General features: G+C 41.2%; 1 long non-coding RNA gene across 1 annotated transcript; it reads left to right on the forward strand.

Moving 5' to 3' along the window:
- Nucleotides 1-1,578: 1,578 nt before the first annotated feature.
- Nucleotides 1,579-16,851, forward strand: LOC144201037 (uncharacterized). Its single transcript, XR_013327253.1, has 4 exons — nt 1,579-1,669; nt 6,878-7,075; nt 16,183-16,302; nt 16,424-16,851. It is a non-coding gene; the product is annotated as an uncharacterized LOC144201037 (long non-coding RNA).
- The last annotated feature ends 201 nt before the right edge of the window (nt 16,852-17,052 follow it).

Below are 17,052 nucleotides of genomic sequence, written 5' to 3' on the forward strand. Positions count from 1 at the left end.
TTCATGTATGGTAAGCAGGAAGTGGCTGGTCAGGTTCAAGTGAGCCCCTGTTGACATTAGACTTGCCATAAGCTTACCTCCTACCATTTGCATCTTGTAGGCCATGCGGAAGGGTCATGGCGTCCTGGATTTTATATCATGTATCAATTTTTTTTAGATGAATATTAAGAATGTTCCATTAAATTGAGCCTGTTTGTTGTTTTTGTCGTTGGTCACAGAGAGAAAGAAAAAAACATCTATAAGTCCCACCTGAGTATTACAAGCTAAAATATGAAAAAAAAAGTGTGGCTTATGTGTAGTCTAGAAAATACGCTGAGTCTATTTTTCTTCCAGGAATAGTAAGTCACCACAAGGATGGAGATTTTCTCCAGGTGGAGTTATTCTTCCATCTATGGCATCTCCATCATAATGAGGTAATTTTTACAAGACTGTGTTTATCTTAATGGAAGCGGTAGAAGTGATTAGTATTATTAATATTTAGGTTTTATATTTCATCCAGTTTCACGATTCGTTGTATTTTCATCTTGTTTCCTAAAATCCGGAAATTTTGAATAATTTATGATATGATTGAAATGACTTATCAAATAAAGACAAGCCCATTATTTGGCCAGCCCCATCAGATGTGGATAAAACAGATCCTGACTCCACAAATGTTGTTGACATGCTGTCTCTAACTCACTATTGCAACAGCTTCCTGCTGTATAATTTAGATCTGCAGGAATGCTTGATTTATAAGGCTGTGCTACCCAATGACTTCCTTCTCACCTGACTGCCAAGCCCTGAAACTCAAACAAGACCTTGCCTGCTGTCTTGGATGCATCACCTGCTTCTGCATTAGCTGCACACAGTTTTCCTGTTGCCTGAGCTTTTGAAGTATATCCAAATAACCTCAAGCATTCTTACTTTCAATTTAACTCAATTTCCATGTTTCCTTTCGTAATTGAAGTATGATGACGCTGCCATAAGCTCGCCGGACGGCACAGCTGCGTCTGTCGGCGTGCTCGGGTGGAGATGAATATGCGTGTTTAGTCGTTTGTCCTCGCGGTACCTTCGCAGCATCGGGGCAAGTGGAGCATGCCGGACCAATATGGTGTCATCTGCTGCACGCGCTGCACAGGTGCTGAAGGAAATGCAGCAATCTGCTTGTAAGTCTGAAATAACAGCGACAAGGATTTCAATTATGTTCAGCAAGCTGAAAATCAAACCAACAACTTTAACCTTTTGGTAGCGTCGACCTGACCCACTCAAAAATGAATGAGCAGCACTAAACAATTTTAAGTGTGCAAGGCTTTGCAATGAACAGCTGGTTAAAACTTCACGGATCTACATTTTACTGTCTTTTTATCATCAGTTGGGATGGTAATAAGGTATGTCTATTTGTCATTCTCACTGTGGTTGTTGCATTTAGTTTTTTATCAGCTGGAGCAGAGCAATCAATTTCATCATGAAATATGATTGCTTATGTAGAGCTATTGTTGTCATCCATCCCCCAGTCACTCAAGCCTTCTGTTCTGTTTTTCTCTGTCTCTCTCTGTCTCTCTCTCTCTCTCTCTCTTCCGCTGGCTTCCCTTTTGCCCACAGATTGTGAATTCTGTTCAGTTTATTCCGCAGAAGAACTTCCCTTACCTTTGTCGCGGACTTCTTGTTCAAGATCTCAAAATACTCCCAGGTATAAAAATGGAAGGAATTTATTAACCAGGTACAAGCAAATACAAAGTTCTGTGAAATGAATTATGTTGTCTGTTATGAAAAATATGAGTTGAATCAAGTGCACTAAACAGAATAATCATTAGCTTTATATGCATTTTCAGCCAATATAGTATTTTTATATTTCAATTTGGCGATAAGTTATGGTTGCTCAGGCAGTTTAGAGTAGTGTGTCATATTTAACTGCTCTCTTTTGGGGTCAGACCCTTTGCCGATGTCTGGAACTCTAGTGTTTTAAAGCACATCCGGGGCTTAGTAATTTTGAAAGGAGGGCCTTGGGGACAACAGGATGAGTTAAAATGATCCACCGTGATTACAGTGGATGCCTGACCACTAACTGATTTTCTCACCCGAACAAAAGCTGCTTGGTGGGAACACAATACCCAGGTAGCATTTATAAGGTGGGATGAAGTTTTTATATGGAACCCTTTAATTGAAATGCACGTATGCCACTGTTTGCAAAACAAGAAGACTGATTGACAGTTTATTAGTTATAGCTTGATGTGACTATTGCAACAATTACCGCTGCACCTGAGTTACCTCATTAGTAAATATGAGGTGCTATTGATTGCTCATGGTCATTTGTGCATGTAGAAGGCCTGTCATGTCACCCATTGACCCAGCGACACAGTGGGGATTTGGCACGACTCAATTGTTTAGACAAAGGTGAAATGTTTATTCCTATTAGCCAGCCTGCACATACGATGCAGTATCGAGCCGGAGGGAAGCGAGATGGGCTGTCGCAAATTATAGCAGCTGTGGCGGCGCTGTAGCCTATGTGATGCTGCAAAAGCATCAGGGAGGGATGTGGTGCTGGGGGACAGAGGGCATGCAAACACAACCAAGAAAGAAGAAAAGAAATCAATGGAGTCTAGTCAGATGTTAGGTAAGTTGTCCCTGTCGTTTGCTTTAGGGACATTCACAGTTGTTTAATAAGACCCAGAGCATCTCCAATCAATGGGAACCATCCATTTGGCTCTTTTAAGATCAATGAGAGCATTTGATACAATACCGCACAGACTTCTGGAGATGTATCTTGATCGCTGAAACTGCCTGGAATTGCTCTGAGTACTTTTGTGTTGCAAAGTAATAGCGAAGCACCACAATGAAAATTGAAAACCAAAAAATGATTAAACCAAAACCAAAAAACTAAATAAATTATGCATTCACATTTAGCAGGGTCATTTGTGCACTTAGGAAAATAACATTTTTGTATTACAGAAGGTTTTTGTTTCTTAAAGGATATGTTGGTATATTCCATTATTTCAATCCATTAAAACACATTCAATTATATAATAATTTCCAGGCACACAAAATGCAGCACAAAGCACTTTACTTTTAACTCAACCAAAAGCATAACACACGGCGTCTTGTATGTGTTCACATATATTTTGAACTATATTGAAAATAGCTTAATGTCAGTAATCTTCGTCATCGTCGTTATTTCCTCGAATAAAAAAGGGGACAATAGCCAATCATCAATAGAAGTCAAATAAAAAAGGTCACTATAATCGAGATTAGGTATTATTGTTGCTTCTTGTTTTATCAGATCCCCAGCCCTTCTCAAAGCATGTAGTGAACACCCAACAATGATAATGAAACCTCATTTTGCATACAATTCTTTGTTATATTCATTACTCATCAGTTCAACAAAAAAACTGTCCAATTCAGAAGACATGCACTTTCACTTTGCACCAGACATTTTTATTTACCAACTGAAGCCTTCAGGTGAGCCTAGCTACTTGTAACGGGGTGGACAACCAGCCAATAGTCACAGACAATGCTTTTTTTCTCTAACCGTTTTTTTCCTTGTTCTATTTTTCTTTGTAACTTTGTACTATATTTCAAATGGTTTGTGGGGATTTCTTTACAGGTTACTAACATTCCACACAAATTCACTCACCTCTCCCTTCCTTCCTCTATTGATGTATACCCCCCACCTCCCAATCCCCAGCCCCTGCAGATTTTTCTCCACTACCAGGTATGACTAACTGCTATCTTGCTCCTGTGAATCTTTTGTCATTTATCTTGCAGCACCATGGCGTCCGGCTGACTGCACAGCACGGCGGTGCGTAGTGACAATAATTTGCACTGATCGGACGCCTCCGCCTGCCCCACTTGTACAAATGGTGATCGATTATTATGCAGCAGTGATATTGACTGCATCGCTGTGTGCGTGCTCCGTCACCTCTTCGATGACATGCAGTCGTCCATATTCTAGGATGTAAAAATGTTTATTCAATAGAGGAGAATTCCAAGCTCAAATTTTCCTTAAACTTCCAAACTTTTAAAAGAGCTGACATTTTCTTCACTTCAACACAGACTAGTGACACCCTCCATTCAAGTTAAAATGTAATATACTCAAGTGAAATTCAAGTGAAAATAAGCTTCTCCCAGCCTAGACTTATTACTACCAATTCCAAGCCAAACAACCTACACTCCGGGTTTTTTTTATTACAATCCGTTTCACCAATGAGCATATTGGCGTCTTTAACTGAAACTGGAGGCCAAACGCACTAATTTCAGGTTTAGAAAAAATGTAATACAGGTAAAAGTCTTATCACTGATATCTGGCTTCTCCTGAACAAAGCATGTGTAGTATTGATATGCTCAGTTTAATCAACTTTATTGATCGCTCATAACTGTCTTGTGAAGACGGTGTGGAGAGGAGCTTAAAAGAAGAGGCACTTGAACTCCCCTGTTGGAGCTGCATTCACAGGTCCCTTAAAGCCACCCCTCCCTGCTCACGACACCTCTGCTTTACTCTACCCGCACCAAGCTTTCACGCAATCAATATTTTTTGCCCGAATTAAAAGGAGAATATAGGTTTGGTGAATCTTACGCTCGCAGTGTCCCACCGTGCACTCACAAGTAAGTAGGTGGGTGGCGTGTTGTCATGGCTGATTGATGGGTCATCGCAGCATGCCACCTCTCTTTGTCTTTCTTACTTTATCTAAATGTGTCGGTTGATCTTCCCTGTTGTGGAGTAGCGTCAAATTATACCACAGTGTTTTATTTCCCTTCTAATATTGCCATAGGTTATATTGTTAAATGGATTGCAGGTTTCAGGCTGTTCTATAATGAAATTAACAACTTTTTTCTTTTACAATTTACGTAAACACTTTAATGATATAGAAGATCACCATGGTTATGGTAAAATTCGATTTTTTTTTTCCCTCTAACACTTTTAATGTGGCAGGCTGAAAATGTATTAGTCGGACCAATTTCGTTTTTTGTTGTGTTTTATACCCTGTTGTTTTTTTCTCCTTCTATCCTCTTGTGCCACTCATCACCTACTCATCTGTCTAATTAATAGTCATCTGGACAAAGAATTGTAGCCCCACTGATGTGCGGATGCTTTCTGTGGTACAGAGCTTGCTCTCAGCCCTGCGGAGGTGCATCCGGAGGGAAGGGGGGAAAAAAAAGCATCAGTCCAAAAGGCCCACCCGCTAACCCTCCTAAATTGCACCTAACTTGATTACAATGAGACAATTATACCTTATTAGCAAGGGTATTATGGCGTCTCCTTACTGGGCCTCATTATAGGCGCTTGCATCTGTGACCTAATGTTAGTGCTTCCGCTTTGCCCGCTTGTGACCTGCCAGCTATTACCACAGCTGGAGGAAGAGGTGGGTGTGCAATTATAATTTGACTTGATCTTTCATTCGATTATGTATTCATCCAAAGAGTTTCAAGGCATCACAGTCCAGGCACTTACGGTTTATTGGTAAATATCTTATCTTATTTTCTGAACTGCTTTATCTTCACTACCCTCGCACAGGGTGCTCGAGCCTATCCCAGCTGACTTCGGGCCAGAGGCAGGGGACCTCCTGAATTGGTGGCCAGCCAATCGCAGGGCACAAAGAGACAAACAACCATTCAGACTCACACTCAAAACTAGGGGCAATTTAGAATGTCCTATCAGCCTACCATGCATGTCTTTTGGAAAGTGAGAGGAAATCAGAGTACCTGGAAAAACATGCAAACTCCACACAAGTGGACCGACCTGGATTTTAATTCGGGTCCCCCACTGTGAGGCCGGTGCGCTAACCACTCAGCCGCTGGGCCGCTTGTAAAAATCACAGTGAAATTTGCTTCGATGTGTGACGTTCCTTTTTTTTTTTTGGTTTTAACCCTTCTCTAGACTCGAACATGTTAACCCAATTTACAGTGTTTGGTCAGAAGTAATCAGTCGTATGTGAGTAAAGAGGAAATTTGGGGAAAGCCATGCATGATTTGTTAAAGTTTATTTGCACACTAAATATTTCATAGAGAAAATATGCAACACAGCCAAGCTCATAAAGGTTCTAAACAACGTCAGTAAGTAGTATGCTACAAGCAATTCACACTGCTTCTGAGCCGTTTTGCTTCGTGTGAGTGGTAAAAACTGGAGCAAATGCCTAATCTGTTTTTAATGGATGCTAATGCTGGAACACCTGTCAAAGCTGCAACATCTCCCGCCCAAATGCAATCGTAAAGAGATTACACATGCTGGGAGCAGGTATTCCTGGATTAATATTAACAGGAAGAGTGATCTTTTTGTCAGCTGCTGAACAAACCTGAGGTACTTTAGTTTCAGGTTTTTGATAACGCTTTTAGTGTTTTGCAGTAGGAATGAACACATTTTTCTATCTGTGTTTTGCATATAGTTTATCCGAAGGGTGGTAATAAATCAAGGTGAATCAGGCATACGAGTTGTATTTTTCTCTATGTGAGTGTGGTGAGCTATCCTGGAATTCTTTAGAGCTAAAACAACAAAAGAAGTGTCAAATGAACTGATTTGTTTTGAAGCTTAAACCTATGCGATCAAAATGGCGTGTGATGTACCCTGGCGGTCTCACTTATCTTTGACTCAGGGCTTCTTCTTACTAAATCAGCATAGTTCATTGATTTATTTGTTTATTGTTTGTAATGTATATCCTCACAAGCATTTTGGAATTGTGAATTAGTGACTACGAATGGGACGGCACATGTTTAGAAGTTGACAAAGAAACTTTGGATTTGATAAGGCTATTTTGGAACAGATATCCAGGTTCCAGGTCTGAGACTTGGGTTGCAACATTCATGTTATCAGTTTTTGTTGGATCTCCTGGTGTGTTCTCGAGTAATATTCTTATATTTCCCTCACCTTAAGAAAACTTCCTCTGAATAATTGACTTTTGCTTTGCAGGCACATTCATATTCTCAGCAAACTGGGAATTATGCGGCAAAAAGACACTGACTGATGTCTTCAACATCCACAAGGGAACTGTCGCCCTGGACAACGCCAGCAATGACAGCGGGCCTCTGACATGCTCCACTCTAATTCCTGCCTCTCTTGTCAACAATACCAATATGAATGGCCACCGGGGAGAATGATGTGAATAAGGTACAACTATTATCAACAGTTAATATTCGCTTATTTACCTAGACTGTTATACACACATAATGTCAGAAACAGTGGAGCGGGACAGCCTTGTTTGCACCAAGGAGTTGTACAAGGCAGCCAGGGAGACATGAGAGGGGGGCGGGGACGAGGGCAGACAGCACGTGCTTGTGTCTGTGTGTGCTGACAGCTGTGAGAAACCCACACCGACATCTAAATCTTCTCACAATGGAGAGATTACTCTTGAACCGCCAGGTAGACAACAAACACGAGCTGTCAAGCCACTCACTTCTGGATACCATGGGAGCTAATCAGGTTTGAAGCATACAGGTACACTAGCTTTCTCTTTTGACTGTGCACGTTTTACCACATTAATCCGCACTAAGCCTTGCAGCTAATATAATCTAATTAATGTTTTTTTTTTCCAATGCTGCTGTAAACCTCAACCTGAACCGACAATTTTACGACCACCAAAAACCATTCGAAATACTGGCGCATTTATTAAAGCTTCATCCTACTTTATCTTTGCTCTGCACATATAATTAAATGTATCGTTTCAGTTGGTCTGCTCAGAAAGCAGTTTTCCCTTCCGAACTTTGGCCTTTGGCTCGAGTGATTTTATTCTGATGGCATTGAGTACACACATACATAATCAAGCACATGCACCGTTAATCCATGGCAGGTGACTCATCTCATCAGCCTTTTTGTCTCCTTTCCAACAAACAAACATTTCTACAAAACAGATCGGGTGGGACCCAATTATCTCTAAAAACTGGAACTGATTTTTATTAAATTAACCTTATTAGTGCATTACGGTAAGCAAATGCCAAAAAAGGAGTTCTCATTTGCATTAAGATTGATTTTTCAGGTTGGCTGCACAATTTAATTAAAGAAAAGATTAAGAATCATTAAGCAAGCTGCTGTACCTTGCAGTGGTGCCGGGCTACATCTGACTCAGGTTCACGCAAACCCTTATGGCGGCCCTCTAACTGTTGAATCTCCATAACAACATCGGAATGAAACCATTAGTTTCCAACGTGGGGGTGGGGAAGGGGGGTTGTGTACTCTGTTGAATTTATAAAATTTGCTACACTTGCAACCAGCGAGCAAGTTTTCTCAAATAATTGTTTTTGTGTGTGTTCGTGGCCTTAAAGCCGAGAGTGTCGTAAGGGGCACAACACTGGTTGAAGGAAGCAGGGTTCTGAGGTCATTCAACTAAAAGATTTGTCAGTCAGGCACAATGTTATTAAAAACCTGTAATTAAAAAAAACATTCATTCATTTACTTTCTCAACTGCTTATCTTCACAAGGTTCCCAAGGGCTGCTGGAACCTATCCCAGCTGACTTCGGGCACCAGGCAGGGCACACTCTGAATTATTGGCCAGCCTATCACAGAGCACAAGAAGAGGAAAAGCCACAACTTTGGCCAATTTAGAGTGATCAACCAACAACCTACCATGCATGTTCTTGGAATGTGGGAGGAAACCAGAGTACCCGGACAAAACCCATGCAAACCCGCGGAGAACATGCAAACTCCACACAGTGAGGACCGACCTGGGAATGAATCCTCGCCCTATAACTGTGAGGCCGATGAAACTCAGCACAAAATATACATTGCATTCAATTTTTAGAACAGGTGATGTATTCAAGTATTTTGAACATGAGAGCAGGCTCTTCACTGGATGTGTTTTTTATCATCTCACAGTATGAGACACTAGTTGGTTCCAGAGTAGTCATCAAGTACTGAATTGAACATTTTTTGAGATCCTCTGGCAAAATGTACTCGACTTGCTCATTTATCACTCAAAAGCATACCTACGTTCGTTTATTCGAAGTCTGAGTGTGGTACAATGTCAGCGCTTTTGGAAAAAAAAGTTGAGTTGAGTCAGTCTTCGTCAAATGTGAATTTGTGCATTTGATCTCAGTTTGTCGGCGGTCTGTCATGGTCTGTTCAACAGTAGATGATTAAAATAGTTTTCATTTATTCCTCGAACAAAAACCTGAACTGACCGTTCTTTCTAACCACTGTAGGTTTAAAGAATTTGGTATGCAAATAATTTCGAAGGATGCTGTTAAAAGTGAGGGAACCAAGTAGAAGGAAGAAGAAGGAGGTACACATCCTAACCCTTAATCCTCTTGCTTTTGCCAAAATGACAAACGCAGGAAGTGAGGCATAAAAGACTCACTCATGTATGGCACACTTGAGTATTACTGCGAGGCACCTGCACTGGAATGAGCAGATACAAATAAATAGAAAATAATGCAGTGTGTGGGAGAGAGGATGAAGGGGGCTGCTCACTAAGAAGCTTAAAAGAGTCTTCTGCCTTTGAATGCAATCAGGCGCCATTGAGACGGCAGCAGGTGCCTGGCAGGTGGAACCGACCAGATGCGCCGGCTTTGGCAGCCTCAACGGCGTACAGGTGTGAACAAACGTGCTTGCTCCCTAATTACAAATTTAAATGCTTAATTTTTGTGTTTCAATATTGATTGCTACCTTTATGCTGGTATTTCCCCGTGGGGGCCCGAATATCTTTGTAAGAAGGCAATCTGTGTTTTTTTTTTCTTGTCTTTTCTTCTCTAAATACCTCCAAACAAATCTGGGCTTTTCTCCCAAGCGGTGCACTGTGTTCTTGTTTGGATTACTCCCAAATTGTCCCCGAGTGGTTATAGAGGAGAATGTCTTGCTTATGTGATGGCAGACCTGCTCTAAGCCTCACATCTCTTCTTCTCCTTTAGATTGGATCATATACTGGTAATGGGACGCACAATCAATGGCTCTGCATTGATGCCAAACGTACCCACTACCCCCACCCCATTTCAGTGGATCCAGATGGATCTTTATCTGCTAATGTATTGATGCAAATCTCTCCCCCGCTTTCACTGGCTTGCGTTCCTTCCTCCAATAACCAAATGTTTGGGTTGTATACCTGATGTGTATCGTTCATCTTTAATAGTGCCCCAAAATAGTCCGCTTTGGGTCAACTGTCAACACAATCAGTGTGACTTTTCTGGGTTTTATAGGAGATCTTTTCGAATGTGACTGTTACCAAGAGTAATGCTCCAATGTGGTAACCATTTTCTTTTCAAATTACAAAACCATTTTTGGAATTATGCCCTTCTGACTTACATACCTTGCCTCCTACCCTTCACTTTATTATTTTCATTGTTTGCCTGAACGCAACCTCAATGCCACCCTCCCACTCTGTGAAACTTGTAGAAAACTTAAATCTGCAATGGGCCTCAAAGCAGAACATGCTGGGACTATTTTAGATGGTTCTCATTGCATGAGACCAGCTGCCTTTCCCAGGTGGCTTGACATTTGAGTCACAGCCGGACAGATTAGATTGAAGGTGGCTGAGGAGACAGAAGGCAGTACGAAGATGATGGGGGGAGTCTGGGTTGGTAGGACCATTAACTCCGTGCCAGGTCGTTGTAGGTACAGGGTTGGGTGGCGGGTGGGGGGAGGCCCATGGGACAACCTGAGCTCTCGGATCTGAGTCCAGATGGCTTGCCAAGGGACCCCAGTGGACGGCTCTTATTGATTTAGTGGGGAAAACAGAGAACCTGGCTCGCGTTAACAGTAGCGCTAAAGACCTGGACGGCTGCTCCGCTCATTCTTGCATTCTCATTGTCGTCTCAGGTTATCTAGGCGAACCCAAGGGGCTCTGAGGCGGGAAACAAGCAGGGTGAGATACGAATATAAGATGACTGAGTGAGCAGTTTGCACGTGAAATCAGTTACACTCCTGCAGGTCTTATCTCCTTGTTTTGGAGGTCCGATACGTACCAACACACTAATAACAAATAAAGATTGAACTGCTACTTCAGCTACTAATATGTGCAACATTTGTAGGATATCGTAGAGGGCATACACACATGACTGCAACATTTCTTGTCTACCCATCAATGCTGTTTTTGGTACCGTGGATATCATAAAGCTTAACATTGCTCAACAAATAAAAACAAATTGCATAAAGTAAACTAAATATATCAGTGGTATAGAATGTACATTCGAAAAAGTGCTACAATTTATGGAATTTCTTACTGTGGAGTTAGATAGCATTTACAATACTAATATCATTGAATTTCTAGATGAAAGCATCCCGACACAGCTCATCAGCCCCTCCCATCTTATGAACTATGTCACAACTGCTGATTTGTGTGAAAGTGATCCTTAAAGTGAGGGAGGTTGAAAGGTATCTCTAACCGGATGCCTTTGAATTCCCCTTTGTCAATTCCCGCCTGTGATTGCATGCAATTAGCCTGCGTGTAGTTAACGCCCTTATCAAGCTGCTGCTTCTTAGTCAGCGGAGAGAGCAAAATGGCCTCAAGAATGTAAAGTGAAACCACTTTTCTCTTACTTAGAAAAAAAGAAAGTTCGTCTTTGCATGAAAAAAAGCTTCCATCTTACAATTGTGCCCATAGTCCGCACACATGAAGAATACAAGATATTTTTCTCACAGCTTGTACCTGTCAGAAATTCCTCCTCTATCTGTCTTTTCATCTATTTTGGATAAAAGCCCAGTTCACGGTGTCCATCTATCTATCTCCATCCACTTAACCGCAGGATGTCAGCCAAAGCCGAAAGCCCTGGACTTCCCTTTCTCTTTATTATTGAATGAAGTTGAAATTTGTTTGTATTCATCTGTGGTCTGAAGCCTTTTTATAATTAGATTGCTCTGATAAGGGCGGCATAGTGAACAAGTGGTTAGTGTGTTGGCCTCACTGTTTTGGGGCTGAGGGTTCTACTCCAGCTAGGTCCTCACTGTATGGCGGCTTAGCCAATAAGGACATTTCTGGAAAATCCTCCCAAAGACATAAACCAGTTTTTTTTGTGGTAAATATTTAGTTTGGATCATGTTTATAATGATGACTATTCAACAGAAGTTGAAATGTTATTGGTCATTTCTGCACACAGCCACATCTTCTGTTGGTGCAGATTTTCAGCAAGTAGATTTTCGTAGATATGTTCAATTAATTATACACTAAAATTACTCAACTGGAAGTACCCATAGTGTCATGACTTGTGTGACTGCAGACAATTTTAGGTAGCAAATAATAGATTTAAGGATTTTATTTGCCATCTTATTCTACCCGAACTCCAAATAGGGCTGCTACTAATGATTATTTTAAAATATTTGTGCATGATTTTATTTTATTTTAGTGAGTCACTTCATCAAATTAAATACATTCATAATTCCATCAAACATCTGCTTGAGTTTACAAAGATCTAGTGGTAAATCTCAAATGTTGTCAGCAGTTTTTTATTTAGTTATTTACTTATTTATTTGTTTTTTTTGCAATTTGTTTATGTGGCCAACTGCAACTTCTACAAGGAATGCTTCTCATTTTATACCTTGTTTTGATTCATTCTTTTGCGCTAAAGTTGGTTGCAACACTACTAATGTTGCAGTGCATCACTCCTTTTCTTAACGTTGACATGGTAACATGTTCGGGATTTATAGGTCACAGCTGCAAACACAGCTAAGGGCAATATGCAATTGTTGTGTGTGGCTGACTACAAGGTATATTAAACACATATGTTGCTAAATGAATATCTAGATTACTAGCCTTTATTATTAGTCTGTCCGGAAAACATTAGAATGTTTCCTCAAGCATTGTTTTGCTTATCTGCACCACCGCAACCCAATGATATTTCGTTTGTCGTCTGCAGGGGTAAACTCACCGCTTCCACGGTAATGTGTAATCACCTTGAAATTAATTAATTGTAACACAACAATGCAAGTGATACCATCAGTCCTTTTTTTCAGCTTTTATGCGGCCACCCACTCTTTCTATGGGTTAGCTGTCCTGCACGCTTCTGAGCTTAAACGATCTCGGAGGCATGCGTGGGGTCGAGGCAAGTAATTAATCTCAATGAAGCTCGTAGGTGTGACGGCCTGGAATTCAATTACCCCACGACTGTTGCCACCGTCATCACTGGCATGCAGCAGTGCTTAAAGGGGACAATATGTTCCCTCGATTTTCCCAGGTTAATATAAGCCACCTGAGTCCAATCAGATTTTAATGGCATGCAGATATTGTTATAGCACATGCAGGCTTTGTGTTATTCGAGTTCACACCCAACTACATTTCTTCCTGCATTTTTTTCCTGTCGATGAGAGATTGTTTTACCTGCCCGACAAGCTGACTCTTTGTCTTTCACAATGAGTGCCATTGATTTTTACTCCCCAATACAGAGTATTTCCAATTTAATTATTTGCATGACTGCCTTTTGCCCAGATGCACGTCAATATGACAGAGACCAGAAAATCCCATCAAAGCTAAAGTCATTAAAGTGGAACTCCTGTACCTGAGGTGTCTTGTGGGAATTTTAAAGCAAAACACTTCTAAATTATTTGCATCTAACAGCTCTGCCAATGTTAAGCAGTTCAAATGCTTTCGGGGCAAATTGTGGGTATAGTAATAGCGTGATACATAGTAGTCCACAATTAATGCAACGGAAAAAAATGAATTTTTCACATTAACATAGGAATGCATGAACATTTTGTACCTTTTTTTTGGATTTTGTTCCAAATAAGAACAAAGAAACATAACTGAGAAAAGTATTAATGAGTCATATAAAAATATAAAATACCAAGCTGAACTGCGTGGTACAAACTGGGCAAGAGTTACATTTTGACAATGTTCAAAGATGCAAAAAATATGTTAGCATTTGAACTGAAACACAAAAATAGATTGCTGAGTCATTTATAATTGGTGCAAGAGACCCAGAGCTCAGGCAAGATGCAAGGTACACATTGTTTTAAGGTAGCATTTTGTGTGCATAATTAGACATACCTGTTTGGAGCCTGGCTCGCCCCCATCCTCACATAATTTCCTCCGGTAGTCTGCCCCCACTCTTGCCCGCTTTCTTCTCAATTATCTGGCTGGCTCTCTTCTCTTCATTTATTTGTCCGAAGTTTGTGTACAGTATGCTTACAAATTTTCTCAGAGGGGAACAAACACGGCTCAGCGGAGCGTGGCGGCTAACCACAGAGGCAGCAAGAAAAGAGATGGAGGGGAAATAGATCAGAGGCTTAGTTGCAGTTTTCCTCCAAGGCAAACCTGAGGGTTGCCTTAAACACCTTTGTATGATAAGCCAGCACGCTTGGCTCAACCCTCTGCAGCCAACATAGTTTCCTTAACGAGATACTCACTGTAGCTCCAGGAAGGGCTGTATACATGATCCAGGTTGGGCCAACTGGTGAGGGCGGCATAGAACACACAGAGAAATATTCTAACACTTGGCAGCTTATGTGGGCCAAACAGACTTTCCAGTGTTTAAAGTGTCGAACATGCAACTTAAGTGATGAGAAGAATCAAAGTAAAATATGTAGAAGACTGTTGAGAGGATGAGGGTGAGAGAAGGGAATTTGAGTCAGGTAAAGGCTGGAAGAAAAGTAATTAGGGTCCAAATTCAAGCAGGGCAGGGGTTTCTCTTTACACAGTAAACAAAAAAACTCAGCTGCTTCTTTGTGTGACCGACCAGATTTCTTTTAGCTGTCGGTTTTCTTTTTCTTTCCATGTCTCTTTTTTTCCTTGCAAGCTGATGCCACAGGAAAGTAAGGAAAAAGAAAAGAAAAGAGGATTGTCATGCAATTAAAGACTTTGCTATCTCAGGGTGGCACTACCTGGGCTTGTTTGTGGGATTTCTCATTTTCTGAACTGCATCATCCTCACTAGGGTCGCGGGGGAGCTGGAGCCCATCGCAGGTGACTTCGGGCCAGAGGCGGGCGACACCCTGAATCGGTGGCATTGATCATAGGGTACAATGACATGGACAACCATTCACATTCACACTCATAACTAGGGACAATTTAGAGTGTTCAATCAGCCTACCATGCATGTCTTTGGAATATGGGAAGAAACCAGGGTTTCCACAGGAAAAGCACGTACATATGAAGTCCACACAGGTGGACCGACCAGGTTTTGAACCCAGGACTCCCACTGTGAGTCCGAGCCGCTAACTACTCAGCCGCCAGGCCACCTGTACGACATTGTAAACAATACTGCAATTATGGAGGTTTTTCTTCACTGGTAATTTTCAGTTTTATTTTTTCCCATTCTCCACCATTGACCAGGCACCGAAGAGTCAATAAGGGGCTTTATAAACAGAGACGCTGCAACAAAAATCTGGAATGACTGGAAAAAAAAGGTTGCTTTCTTTTGTATTGGTGCAGAATTATGGTATGCAAGCAGAAATACCCAAACTTTTAAGGAATAGGGATCTTTATTGTCAGCATGCATTACACAATGACACCTCTTTACAGCTCTTGGCCCATTTAAGAAGACATCCAAAAACTGAGTAAAAATTGAAATTCTATAAATTAAACACTGCATGAATAAATTATATCACATGTCATATTAAGAAGAGTGTAACAGTGCAAGTAAGGTGGAAAACCACTATAGTGGTTTGGTTCACACGATCCCGAAGACTTTATGGAGACTATTGCCATCGGCATAGTCGGTTGCCGACGCTCATTGCTCATTTGGCCATATGACTCATTCGGAGTGTGGCGTGGGCTGATACTCATCTTGCGAGAGTTCTCCTCTCCCTAATTTTGCTTGTCTTTCCTCCACAGTTGCATTGGCTTAATTTCCATGGCCTCTTTTAACCACTTTTCGAATCAAATATCCAAATTTGAACGTCAATGACGGGCCCTGGGATAACTGTAAATGAATAAAAAATGATGAGGGCAAAAGCAATTTAATGTCTGTGGACTTTTTAGTGACTATAGGGTGCATTGTCAACAAACAAAGAAATGTCTTCATTTTATTGACAGTTTTTATGTTTCTTTGAGATTCTTTGGTAAATTTAAAAAAAATATATGGTTTTCTTCTCCTTTTACACAAATAAATAAACATGTTTAAATGGCAAATTATGACTTGTAACACTGCACTTAAAACTTATGCATAAATAAAAAACAATTCAAACGACTTTCTTGGATATATTTGCCATTAGATTAGCGTGGCTCCTAATTGACGTTATGTTTTATAGTCCTTATCAATTCAATGTAGCGGTTATAATTTGTCGTCCGTCCAAAGAGAAAAGGGGCAAGGTGCCCTTGCCATTTTACTGATATTAATTCATTGATTTTCCGAACACAGTGAAGAACAACGTGGGATCGAACCCTCGACCCCAAAACTGTGAAGCCAGCGTGTTAACCCCTCGGTCGCTGGGCCGCCTGTACACACAACTCGACCTGAGGAGAGCGTTGCCAAGGAAAGGTTTGTTTTGGCTGTCATGGCATGAATACCCTATGATTTTCATGTGGGACTGTGGTCTCTTTTGAATGTAGAACATTGTCGTGTAAACACAATAGTAATAAGGCCTTTTTTGTTCATTTAGTTTTAGCGTCTCCAAGTAAACAGTGTCTAAGAAATGGAGGGGATTGTATCCTAGGTCATCCAATGAGGTTACTGTAATAGAATCCACAATCAGAAGTTAAACCTGAGCACTTTCGTTGGTATGTGCTTGTCATCAGTGTCATTAACAAGAGGATGTATAGTGCCTCCCTCATCGTCATGGAGATCTAAAGAATGTGCTTGTGGTCCTAGTAGGGCCGGCTGAGGAAAAGGATATGGTGGTTTCCTGTACCTTACACAAACAGAACCCCCCTCTCCCGCCCCCAGTGCTAAATGGTCCAGGTCAGACAGTCAAAACATAATTATCACCCAATCGCCTGTTGACCTGCTTACCTGGCATTAACCTTGGTCTGCACTAACGGGAGGTGCCACTTGCCTCAGGGGGGCCAGATGCTAATTTGAAGCAGAGTTAGCCGTGAGGGTTGTGGGGAGTAATTGCAGCGATCTAATAGGGATCAGTGCTGTGGGAGCTCTCTATACATCTGTTGTCTGGCTAAAAACCACTGCACCTGAGACTCACCAGCTTGGCCATGCTCCACTGTTGGCTTCAAAGAGACCTAAAGGGTTTCATGGCACAATTGGTGGCATAAAGTTTAGTCTTTGCATGTTTGA

Source organism: Stigmatopora nigra, chromosome 1 (genome assembly GCF_051989575.1).
Source record: "Stigmatopora nigra isolate UIUO_SnigA chromosome 1, RoL_Snig_1.1, whole genome shotgun sequence".
Classification (NCBI taxonomy): domain Eukaryota; kingdom Metazoa; phylum Chordata; class Actinopteri; order Syngnathiformes; family Syngnathidae; genus Stigmatopora; species Stigmatopora nigra.